The following is a 12,606-nucleotide window of genomic DNA, read 5'->3' on the forward strand; positions in this document are numbered from 1 at the left end:
AATTTCAACGACATTTTAGTAGAAAGCAGAAAATATTTTACGACAAAAATCGACATTAAATAACAGATGTGCCTTGAGAAGAACACCCTGATGACATTCTCTCGTATTTTACGACATCTATTTGTCTTGATTTATATACTTTTAAAACAATATGACATAAAGGTGTCTCAAATTATATGCTTAATCTGTGTAACCACAGCTACAGCACGAAGTGGTCTTCCCAGACCACACGCACACAATATGTCATAGCTGTTAGTAGTTTAAAATCCATCGAATACATCGGATTCTGTGGTTTTGTGGTTGATTCTATTGATGACAGTTCTGGGATCATCCTTTTTTTCTGATTCCTGTTTACTTTTGAAATGACTATTTATTTTGCAGCAATCGAATTTTAACGCAAATTGATTTCGTATAATTTAGCGAAATAACAATGGTGATTCCGCGCGTACACAGTAACGTCTGTGTAAACACATAGTAAGGGTTATGTCAATACAAAGTAACCGCTATGTCAATGCACAGTAACGGCTATGTCAATTCACGGACACGGTTATGTCAATACACAGTAACGGTTATGTCAATACACAGTAACGGTTATGTCAATACACAGTAACGGTTATGTCAATACACAGTAACGGCTATGTCAATACACAGTAACGGTTATGTCAATACACAGTAACGGTTATGTCAATACACAGTAACGGTATGTCAATACACAGTAACGGTATGTCAATACACAGTAACGGCTATGTCAATCACATATGATAACAGTAACGGCTATGTCAATACACAGTAACGGTTATGTCAATACACAGTAACGGTTATGTCAATACACAGTAACGGCTATGTCAATACACAGTAACGGCTATGTCAATACACAGTAACGGTTATGTCAATACACAGTAACGGCTATGTCAATACACAGTAACGGCTATGTCAATACACAGTAACGGCTATGTCAATCACAGTAACGGTTATGTCAATACACAGTAACGTTATGTCAATTCACAGTAACGGCTATGTTCAATGTCAATCACAGTAACGGTTATGTCAATTCACAGTAACGGTTATGTCAATACACAGTAACGGTTATGTCAATCACAGTAACGTATGTCTCACAGTAACGGTTATGTCAATACACAGTAACGGTTATGTCAATACACAGTAACGGTTATGTCAATACACAGTAACGGTATGTCAATACACAGTAACGGTATGTCAATTACACAGTAACGGCTATGTCAATACACAGTAACGGTTATGTCAATACACAGTAACGGCTATGTCAATACACAGTAACGGCTATGTCAATACACAGTAACGGCTATGTCAATACACAGTAACGGTTATGTCAATACACAGTAACGGCTATGTCAATACACAGTAACGGTTATGTCAATACACAGTAACGGCTATGTCAATTCACATAACGGTATGTCACAATACACAGTTAGCTATGTCATACACAGTAACGGCTATGTCAATCACAGTACGGCTATGTCAATACACAGTAACGGTTATGTCAATACACAGTAACGGTATGTCAACTAGTTAACGGCTATGTCAATACACAGTAACGGCTATGTCAATACACAGTAACGGTTATGTCAATACACAGTAACGGTATGTCAATACACAGTAACGGTTATGTCAATACACACGTATGTCAAACACAGTAACGCTATGTCAATCACAGTAACGGCTATGTCAATACACAGTAACGCTATGTCAATACACAGTAACGGCTATGTCAATACACAGTAACGGCTATGTCAATACAAGTAACGGCTATGTCAATACACAGTAACGGTTATGTCAATACACAGTAACGGCTATGTCAATACACAGTAACGGTTATGTCAATACACAGTAACGGCTATGTCAATACACAGTAACGGCTATGTCAATACACAGTAACGGTATGTCAATCACAGTAACGGCTATGTCAATACACAGTAACGTATGTCAATACACAGTAACGTATGTCAATACACAGTAACGGCTATGTCAATACACAGTAACGGTTATGTCAATCACAGTAACGGCTATGTCAATCACAGTAATATGTCAATACACAGTAACGGTATGTCAATCACAGTAACGGCTATGTCAATACACAGTAACGGTATGTCAATACACAGTAACGGCTATGTCAATACACAGTAACGGCTATGTCAATCACAGTAACGGTATGTCAATACACAGAACGGTATGTCAATACACAGTAACGGTTATGTCAATACACAGTAACGGTTATGTCAATACACAGTAACGGTTATGTCAATACAAAGTAACGGCTATGTCAATACACAGTAACGGCTATGTCAATACACAGTAACGGGTATGTCAATACACAGTAACGGCTATGTCAATACACAGTAACGGCTATGTCAATACACAGTAACGTTATGTCAATACACAGTAACGGCTATGTCAATACACAGTAACGGCTATGTCAATATCACAGTAACGGTATAGTCAATACACAGTAACGGTATGTCAATACACAGTAACGGTATGTCAATACACAGTAACGGCTATGTCAATACACAGTAACGGCTATGTCAATCAATAACACTAGTACACAGGTTATGTCAATACACAGTAACGGCTATGTCAATACACAGTAACGGTATGTCAATACACAGTAACGGTTATGTCAATACACAGTAACGGCTATGTCAATACACAGTAACGGCTATGTCAATACACAGTAACGGCTATGTCAATACACAGTAACGGCTATGTCAATACACAGTAACGGTTATGTCAATACACAGTAACGGCTATGTCAATACACAGTAACGGTTATGTCAATACACAGTAACGGTTATGTCAATACACAGTAACGGCTATGTCAATACACAGTAACGGTTATGTCAATACACAGTAACGGCTATGTCAATACACAGTAACGGCTATGTCAATACACAGTAACGGCTATGTCAATACACAGTAACGGCTATGTCAATACACAGTAACGGCTATGTCAATACACAGTAACGGCTATGTCAATACACAGTAACGGCTATGTCAATACACAGTAACGGTTATGTCAATACACAGTAACGGCTATGTCAATACACAGTAACGGTTATGTCAATACACAGTAACGGCTATGTCAATACACAGTAACGGCTATGTCAATACACAGTAACGGCTATGTCAATACACAGTAACGGCTATGTCAATACACAGTAACGGTTATGTCAATACACAGTAACGGTTATGTCAATACACAGTAACGGCTATGTCAATACACAGTAACGGCTATGTCAATACACAGTAACGGCTATGTCAATTCACAGTAACGGCTATGTCAATACACAGTAACGGCTATGTCAATACACAGTAACGGCTATGTCAATACACAGTAACGGCTATGTCAATTCACAGTAACGGCTATGTCAATAGCATGTTACAGTAACGGCTATGTCAATACACAGTAACGGTTATGTCAATACACAAACAGTCATCAGTAACGGCTATGTCAATACACAGTAACGGCTATGTCAATACACAGTAACGGTTATGTCAATAACATAGTAACGGCTATGTCAATACACAGTAACGGTTATGTCAATACACAGTAACGGCTATGTCAATACACAGTAACGGTTATGTCAATACACAGTAACGGTTATGTCAATACACAGTAACGGCTATGTCAATACACAGTAACGGCTATGTCAATACACAGTAACGGTTATGTCAATACACAGTAACGGCTATGTCAATACACAGTAACGGCTATGTCAATACACAGTAACGGCTATGTCAATACACAGTAACGGCTAGTCTATGTCAATACACAGTAACGGCTATGTCAATACACAGTAACGGCTATGTCAATACACAGTAACGGTTATGTCAATACACAGTAACGGCTATGTCAATACACAGTAACGGTTATGTCAATACACAGTAACGGCTATGTCAATACACAGTAACGGCTATGTCAATACACAGTAACGGTTATGTCAATTCACAGTAACGGCTATGTCAATACACAGTAACGGCTATGTCAATACACAGTAACGGTTATGTCAATACACAGTAACGGCTATGTCTATGTCAATACACAGTAACGGCTATGTCAATACACAGAAACGGCTATGTCAATACACAGTAACGGTTATGTCAATTCACAGTAACGGCTATGTCAATACACAGTAACGGTTATGTCAATACACAGAAACGGCTATGTCAATACACAGTAACGGTTATGTCAATACACAGTAACGGTTATGTCAATACACAGTAACGGCTATGTCAATACACAGTAACGGATATGTCAATACACAGTAACGTATGTCATAAAGAACGGTTATGTCAATTCACAGTAACGGCTATGTCAATACACAGTAAACGGCTATGTCAATACACAGTAACGGCTATGTCAATACACAGTAACGGCTATGTCACATACGTATGTCAATACACAGTAACGGCTATGTCAATAACAGTAACGGTATGTCAATTACACAGTAACGGCTATGTCAATACACAGTTAACGGCTATGTCAATACACAGTAACGGCTATGTCAATACACAGTAACGGCTATGTCAATACACAGTTACGGCTATGTCAATACACAGTAACGGCTATGTCAATTCACAGTAACGGTATGTCAATATCACAGTAACGGCTATGTAATTCAATACACAGTAACGGCTATGTCAATACACAATGTACACAGTATAACAGTAACGGCTATGTCAATACACACATAACGGCTATGTCAATACACAGTAACGGTTATGTCAATACACAGAAACGGCTATGTCAATACACAGTAACGGCTATGTCAATTCACAGTAACGGTTATGTCAATTCACAGTAACGGCTATGTCAATACACAGTAACGGCTATGTCAATACACAGTAACGGCTATGTCAATACACAGTAACGGTTATGTCAATACACAGTAACGGCTATGTCAATACACAGTAACGGTTATGTCAATACACAGTAACGGCTATGTCAATACACAGTAACGGCTATGTCAATACACAGTAACGGCTATGTCAATACACAGTAACGGCTATGTCAATACACAGTAACGGCTATGTCAATACACAGTTACGGCTATGTCAATACACAGTAACGGTTATGTCAATACACAGTAACGGCTATGTCAATACACAGTAACGTTATGTCAATCACAGTAACGTATGTCAATACACAAACGTATGTCAATACAAGTAACGTATGTCAATACACAGTAACTGACATAACGGTATGTCAATACACAGTAACGGCTATGTCAATACACAGTAACGGTTATGTCAATACACAGAAACGGCTATGTCAATTCACAGTAACGGCTATGTCAATACACAGTAACGGTTATGTCAATACACAGAAACGGCTATGTCAATTCACAGTAACGGCTATGTCAATACACAGTAACGGCTATGTCAATACACAGTAACGGCTATGTCAATACACAGTAAAGGCTATGTTAATACATAGTAACGGCTATGTCAATACACGTTACGGCTATGTCAATACACAGTAACGTCTACATGTATGTCAATACACAGTAACGGCTATGTCAATACATAGTAACGGCTATGTCAATACACAGTAACGGCTATGTCAATACACAGTAACGGCTATGTCAATACACAGTAACGGCTATGTCAATACACAGTTACGGCTATGTCAATACACAGTAACGGCTATGTCAATACACAGTAACGGCTATGTCAATACACAGTAACGGCTATGTCAATACACAGTAACGGCTATGTCAATACACAGTAACGGCTATGTCAATACACAGTAACGGCTATGTCAATACACAGTATCGGTTATGTCAATACACAGTATTGCGTAAAAAATGCATCTAGAGCATTCATAATTTAGCTTATATGATTCTAGACCGAAATTCGTTAAAATAAGACCGTTTAATTCCCATCATTTACTTGCTTAACGATGCATTTCTCGAGCATCCTTCAGCCTCCGTGTCACTAGCTCAAACCCTATGACAGGGTTTGTAATTTGTTCTATTGAGGCCGGTAGATTTGTTTTTCATAATTATATACTACATAAAATACCTTCACTCTTTGATGATTAACACACAACAAACAAGGTCTTTAATGATTAAAACACAGGAACGAATTAATGTATAACCACTCATATATAGATACATTTCGAAAACAATTACAACAAAATCAGGTGATGTACTTCAACGGCTTTAAAATAATTAACACAGAGGAGCAAACTATTTTTTACAGCTTCGTTGATTAAAAAGGGGAAAAAATTAATCGAAATATTGCATAAAATGCTCAACTAGGTCATATTTCTCATTTATCCATTTAATTAATTTAACAATTCAATATCGGAAAGTACTCTGTTCTCTTTGTTGTCACCATAAAGGTTAGATTTCAAGCGATTACTAGAAAGCTTTACAAAGAAGACAAAACTCCGGCATGTCACATCATATTACCATACGTTGATCAGGATGAAAGATTGTAATTAATTCTTTAATTACACATCGCCGGGACATGACGTGCACATTCAATACAGAGTGATTTAACGCAGATAACACCAATATCAAATTATCGTTACCTTAAAACATGCAATCGTTCATGGTCATTTTCATATCCCTGCATGGACCGCCGGGTCTCTTCTCAACACATTAACCATCAGAAGACTCCAGTGCCCACTCCACAACAGATCAGTCCCTAGATACCTGCTTCCCTATCTGCTGTTTTGGTGTATGGAGTATAACAAAATAGTTATGTTGTGATTTTTATGTAGAAATGTATTTCTAAGCTTTAAAAAGGTCCAATACAACGTTACAAATCATTCCAATTGTGTTTATCTTCAACGCTAAGGCCATTTAAAGATACACGTACATGAATGATATATTAATCATGTTCATCGTTTCTATTTCTTAAAAAAGAAACCTATTTATTTTGATGTATGACGTATAATGATTTTTTGTATAGAAATGTATTTCTTATTTCCAAGCGTTTAAAGGACAATTGTTTCTATACCCTATTACAAACCATTCCAATTGTGAGTGTGTTTCTTCGAAGCCAATTGTATTTAAAAATACCTGTGCATGGATGTTGTATTGAACATGTTAACCATTTCAATTTCTTCAATAAGAACTTGGTTTGGTGCAAGACGTATAATGACTCTTTTGTTGTTTTTTTTACTGTGTTTTTTTTATGTATAAATGCAATGCGTATTCCCAAGCTTTCAGGGGGACATTTGTTTCCATACCCCATTATAAACCATTCCGATTATGAGATTTGGTATCCATCTTCAAAACCAGGTCATTTAAAGATGAATGGATGATTTGTTCAACAAGTTATCTTATCTATTCCTTCAACAAAATCGGGTCCTCGTGAAATACATTGAACCACAAGAACATTCATATACAACAGATGCGGGATAACTTCAATTAAATGATCGTGGCTGAAAATAGGGCAAAGCAATATAAACTAATCGAATTTATTGTTCAGTTCCAATTTAAGATTTCCTATGTCAGTATACAATTTATTCCCGAAATATTTCTTTTTCCATTGTGATGACCGACATATGGTTGTTTTATTATACATAAAGGTACAGCTTAAATATTGTAAATGTTGGGTTTCTTGCAATAACATATTTACACGTTTGAAATCTTAAATTTCATCTGCTTTCTTTAGTGTACCTATTTTCATCCCTTTATTCGCTTAACGCACATGGCCCACATTTCCAAGTGCCGGTGTGTCGTTTAAATCAATCATTCACTCTATACCGCACCGTAATGACCCATAGTTAAAACACTATTGTTTAGGCAGAAACATTTGTAATGGGGTTCAGATTGGATCCTAATTCATCACTCTTCTTTAAAACAAAAAATAGGCTTTTAGCTTCGGTGTAATGCTCAGTCGTTATAATGAACCCAGTGGAATAAATCCATAGAGTTTTTACTTGACATTTTCTTTTTGTAAACTTTTTGGTCCTGGTGTCTGCAACTGAATATATGCTTTTACTTTGATAAAGATGCATAAAATTTGTGTGGCTGTGAAACAACGAATTTAAAAACAGCTAACTTTATTGTTATATTATTGTTACATTTGCTCCATCGGTCAATCTATCAAATTACAGATCCTTATTTCACTACGCTTGATAAGAGTATCTGAGAAAATTTCATTAGTGGTCATGTCCAGGTGACCTTTGGAAATCTTGACGGTAATTTTCAGGGGATGAAATAGTTTGAAAAAACGTCAGAATTAGTATCGACTACGTAGTAATCTCGCAAATAGAGCACCACAAAATAATTGTAAATATATATGTATATTGAGCCAAAATGGCGATTTCGATTGATGTAGCGAGGTGTAGAAAATGTATTTGATCTGAAGTGCACGTATGACCCCTATTTTTCACGGATTTGACAAATTTCGCGATAATGCCAATATCCTGCGAAATTTCGCAATTGTCCTAAAATAAGTGACTATACGGTATACTAAATACATGATATTAACGTCGAATAATAAGTAATCAGATACAACTCTTGACCCACACGACACCGTATACATACATCTTTCTTCATGTGTTAGCGAGATCGCAGATTCCCACACTTAAAATTAACGTACCTTAGTAATCCGCATCTGGGATTATCGCAGTATTAAGCCCGACCGGAATGCAATGGAAGGGCCTCGAACTGAAGGAACCGCCCTGATGATCACGGTATCCCCTGTATCAGGTAAGTTTATATCTTATACATAATAAATGATTGTACCTTTCATAAAGCCTTCACCATTGATGATTCACAGTATTCATTAAAGCAGATACAATACGTAATAAAAGGGGTAAAGGAAATCGCAATGTCACTTGACAGATGAAGGATGTCATGTCGTCAGCAGTGACCGGCTATAGAAAGCCTATAACATGTCTCATGTACCTGTTCCTCTTTGGAAACTGATACTCTCATCTGTCGTTTGACATCTAGTGTGGAATCAGAACATGTATCATATCTATGGAATTACAAGGTAAATAAAGAGAGCCATTCAAAAATGACCGATAAAGGGAGGGTTCTTAACTTGAAACGCCTTTTTTTTGTGAAAATATCTTCCGCATCATTTCGTATTTTGTTTACAATTTAGAATTGCAATCAGTTTATAGATTACTAGAGAACATCTAAATATACAAGGTTTATTTAAATTACCTCTTCAATTCAGTTTATTTAGATAATTTTTGTTCAAATAAGTTTTAATCAATACAGAAATGTTTGTGCATGCTTTTTTATTGGAGCTGGCCAACGTCCTTTCAAACCCTACACAGGCAAAATTTCTTCACGTGATGTTCACGTAAATTTTACGTGAAATATTGCCTGTGTATATTGATGTAGAAAGTCGTTGTTTCACACCGTGTTTTTAGGGTTTGTTCACAACTTCATTTTCCAGATTATCTATCTGTCATCTAGTCTAGTATAAGAATATTAATTACAATTTCTATTTTTTTCACAATTTTTTCTAGCGGTATTACATGGCATAATTATATAACGCCTACATGGTAAAACATATTTTAAAAAAAATTTTTTCTTCATTCCCCCAGAATTAATAGTGCTTCCCAGTATCATGTAGTCAGCTATGTAGATTCAAAAGCTTTTTAAACGGAACGCATTGTCTTTTAACTGAGACTGAGCCGTTCCGACTGTAGTGTATTTTATCACTGATATGTGTGTCATGTTATTTTTTCATCACCTGCCAACTGGATTGTTCCATAACAACAGAATCGCCCACACACATACAGTATATAGTAATACCATATCAACTGTCAAACGTATGGTTATTAAGTCAATGTCAGTGCAAACTGAAAATATTTAGCTGTATAAATGTTGACCAGTGTAAAAAAAAAATGCTTAACGTCATAAGGGATGTAGAAGATTCCAAAAAACAGGGCACTGACTTACGATTCTGAACAGTGTGTGTGTTTTCAACCAGGTTTTAGAGTCGTGGTTTATTAATTGGATATATGTGAGACTATCCCTTTCCGAGTCGCCAGTGGGGATAATTTGTTATTTTGATTGCAAGATAACTCGATTCCGTGACCTTCTCACCTCATGTGTCCATTTGATCTTAAATGGTTCTGTTTATCCGAACCCCCTTCGGATATATCCTCCAAAAATGTTTCTTTATTCAGAGACCATTGAAACCTCTAGATTTCTCCCTGGAGACCTGTGTTCCAGATAATTGTATCTTTTGCATGTAGTTCTATTTTGACGTCTAACTACCTATATCAAATCCTCATTGCACCCCCTGGATCTGACCGTGACGTCAGGGACCTTGATACAGTCATGTGACATTCAGCGGTACATTTCTTTGTCAATTTTCTGCCTTTCAATGCCTATTTAATTGTTATCAGGAAAAAACTCTTTATGGTGAGTTTGACTTCCTGCTTTCGCCTGAAGTCATGTTCGCGTTGTAGTTTACAACATCGTACATTATTGTTAGAATACATTTTATGTTATCTGTCCAAAGTCCAAACGTATACCATCCTCGTTACCCCAGGGATTCCGATCACTTAAGATCTCTATAACCTTGGGCTATCTCATAGTAAAACTGAAGGCAGCTCAGATAAAAATTTAAACCAATTACAGGCCAGCAAAAAACTCCTTTGAAGATTACAGAGAGAGCGACGCTCAACTTCAAAGCCACAGACAACCAGTGTACTGTTATATGGCTCTTTTCATGTGCATTAAAGGACTAAATTACCTGTTCTGTTGCCTCCTGGTTAATTATGGAATAGTCCAGGGGTGCAGATATCGTAAGTGATCGGAACCCCTGGAATATCGAGGATGAACGTATACATGTCAGTTACAACGATCACCTCCAGGCATGTTATTCAAAAGTAGACATTACTCTGGAAGACCGCAAGAGAGCACTTGTTTGAATATAAGCATTGTAATTTAGAATGCGATGTTTCCGTTTTCCTGTGAGCCACAACATCGCGTAATACAGAAACTTGGCTACATATTTCTTTGTTAAAACTTATTTCGTTTTTCACTCACCCCGGACAGACTTATGGCATTATCAGCCGAAACTACTCATAATTTGCAGGCATTGATTTACTTTCGAAATGGAATAAGAAATGGAACTTATACATAATAATGATAAAACCAATAAGTAATATGCTCCAAAACGGAGGAAATTCGGAGATAACGGTATTTGGTACAGCAATAGTTGTAATCTAGAAACTGTCAATGAAATTTTATGTAATGAATTAACTATTTAGTTATAAGCTACTGTATTTATTGCAAAGCGATAATGTTAGCGGAGAATGTATTGATACTATAACACTTAAAGATGATACACTGCTGACAAATTTTATTTTTCTCTGTCAAAAAACAAGACCCGACGAATTAGTTTTTTTCTTCAATTATCAAGTTACTTACTTTACCACCATTGAAAAGTTTAAACTTCTAATTGTACTTTAAGAAATAACAATATTAAAAATAATTCATTGCGTCCCGAAAAAAATATGTGGCACGATATCCTATATGGAATGAAGAACTGATTGTGCGTGTACCAAAAGCAAAATAGATTATTTTATAATGTGTTTTGTGTTAATTAGAAATGTATATACAGTATTAATAATCAATTATTGTTCAAACGATGAGTATCGTATATGTTCTGTCGGCGGTAGAGCATCTTTAGAATGTTTTTTAATAAGATTGTAGTGAAAAGATAGAGTTATATACAAAGTTGTTATCATACTTACAAATTAATGGAGGTTTTAGCTTCAAATCATATCACAGAAAAAACCTTTAAGAATCTTAAATTAAATGAAATAATAAAAAGTGTTTGTCATCACATAAGTTGAATATTGAGGTTGGTCGTTATAAAAATTCTGAACGTTGTTTTAGCATATGATCATCACTCAATAGTGGCGACATTGATTAAGAATATCACTCTTTTATCAAATGCGAAAAAATAAAAGAAATTAGAAACAGACTTATTAAGAAATATTATGCTAAAATCCCTGTATGTTTTTACATTTACAATTATTGAGAACTACCTATAAAAAGATTCAGCAAGTAAATATATCAGACTTTTTAACGAAAGGCAGGATGGTTAACATAACTCATTATCTTATATCATGTTTTCCACTTTTTGCTTTTGTTACAACTGATTAATGTTGATTATTAATAATGGTACATATATAAATGTAGCAATACATCAGATGATGGTATAGGTTATTCAGATTACCATTAATAACGTAATTATACTAATATGAATATGTCAGAAAAAATCATGTGTTTGAAGAAGAAAGTTATATGAGATGTGAGAATGAACGCAAAATTTAATACGAACTTTATAATGTGATAACAGAAAACATATTGCGAAAATCTATATATAATTCTTAAATAAGTGATGAAAATAATACATTGTATAAATTTTATTGCAGATACATATCAAAACTGTATACTATGAGAACGCTAGTTTAATGAAAATTTCGAATATTAGATAAATGTGTTGTGATAATGTGGTGAGAATATTTTGGTGTGAAAATGAAAAATATAATGTTCTCCTGTTTAATAATAAATTTGTAATTGAATTTATGAAGATATATATTAGTTTTGTGAGATGCCTTTCTACACT

The 12,606-nt window shown here is 35.6% G+C and overlaps 1 non-coding gene across 1 annotated transcript; it reads right to left on the reverse strand.

Annotated features, from left to right (window-relative positions):
* Positions 1–8,552: 8,552 nt before the first annotated feature.
* Positions 8,553–8,716, reverse strand: LOC138335818 (U1 spliceosomal RNA). The gene has a single exon (XR_011210334.1). It is a non-coding gene; the product is annotated as a U1 spliceosomal RNA (small nuclear RNA).
* Between the last annotated feature and the right edge of the window lie 3,890 nt (positions 8,717–12,606).

Source organism: Argopecten irradians, chromosome 11 (genome assembly GCF_041381155.1).
Source record: "Argopecten irradians isolate NY chromosome 11, Ai_NY, whole genome shotgun sequence".
Lineage (NCBI taxonomy): Eukaryota > Metazoa > Mollusca > Bivalvia > Pectinida > Pectinidae > Argopecten > Argopecten irradians.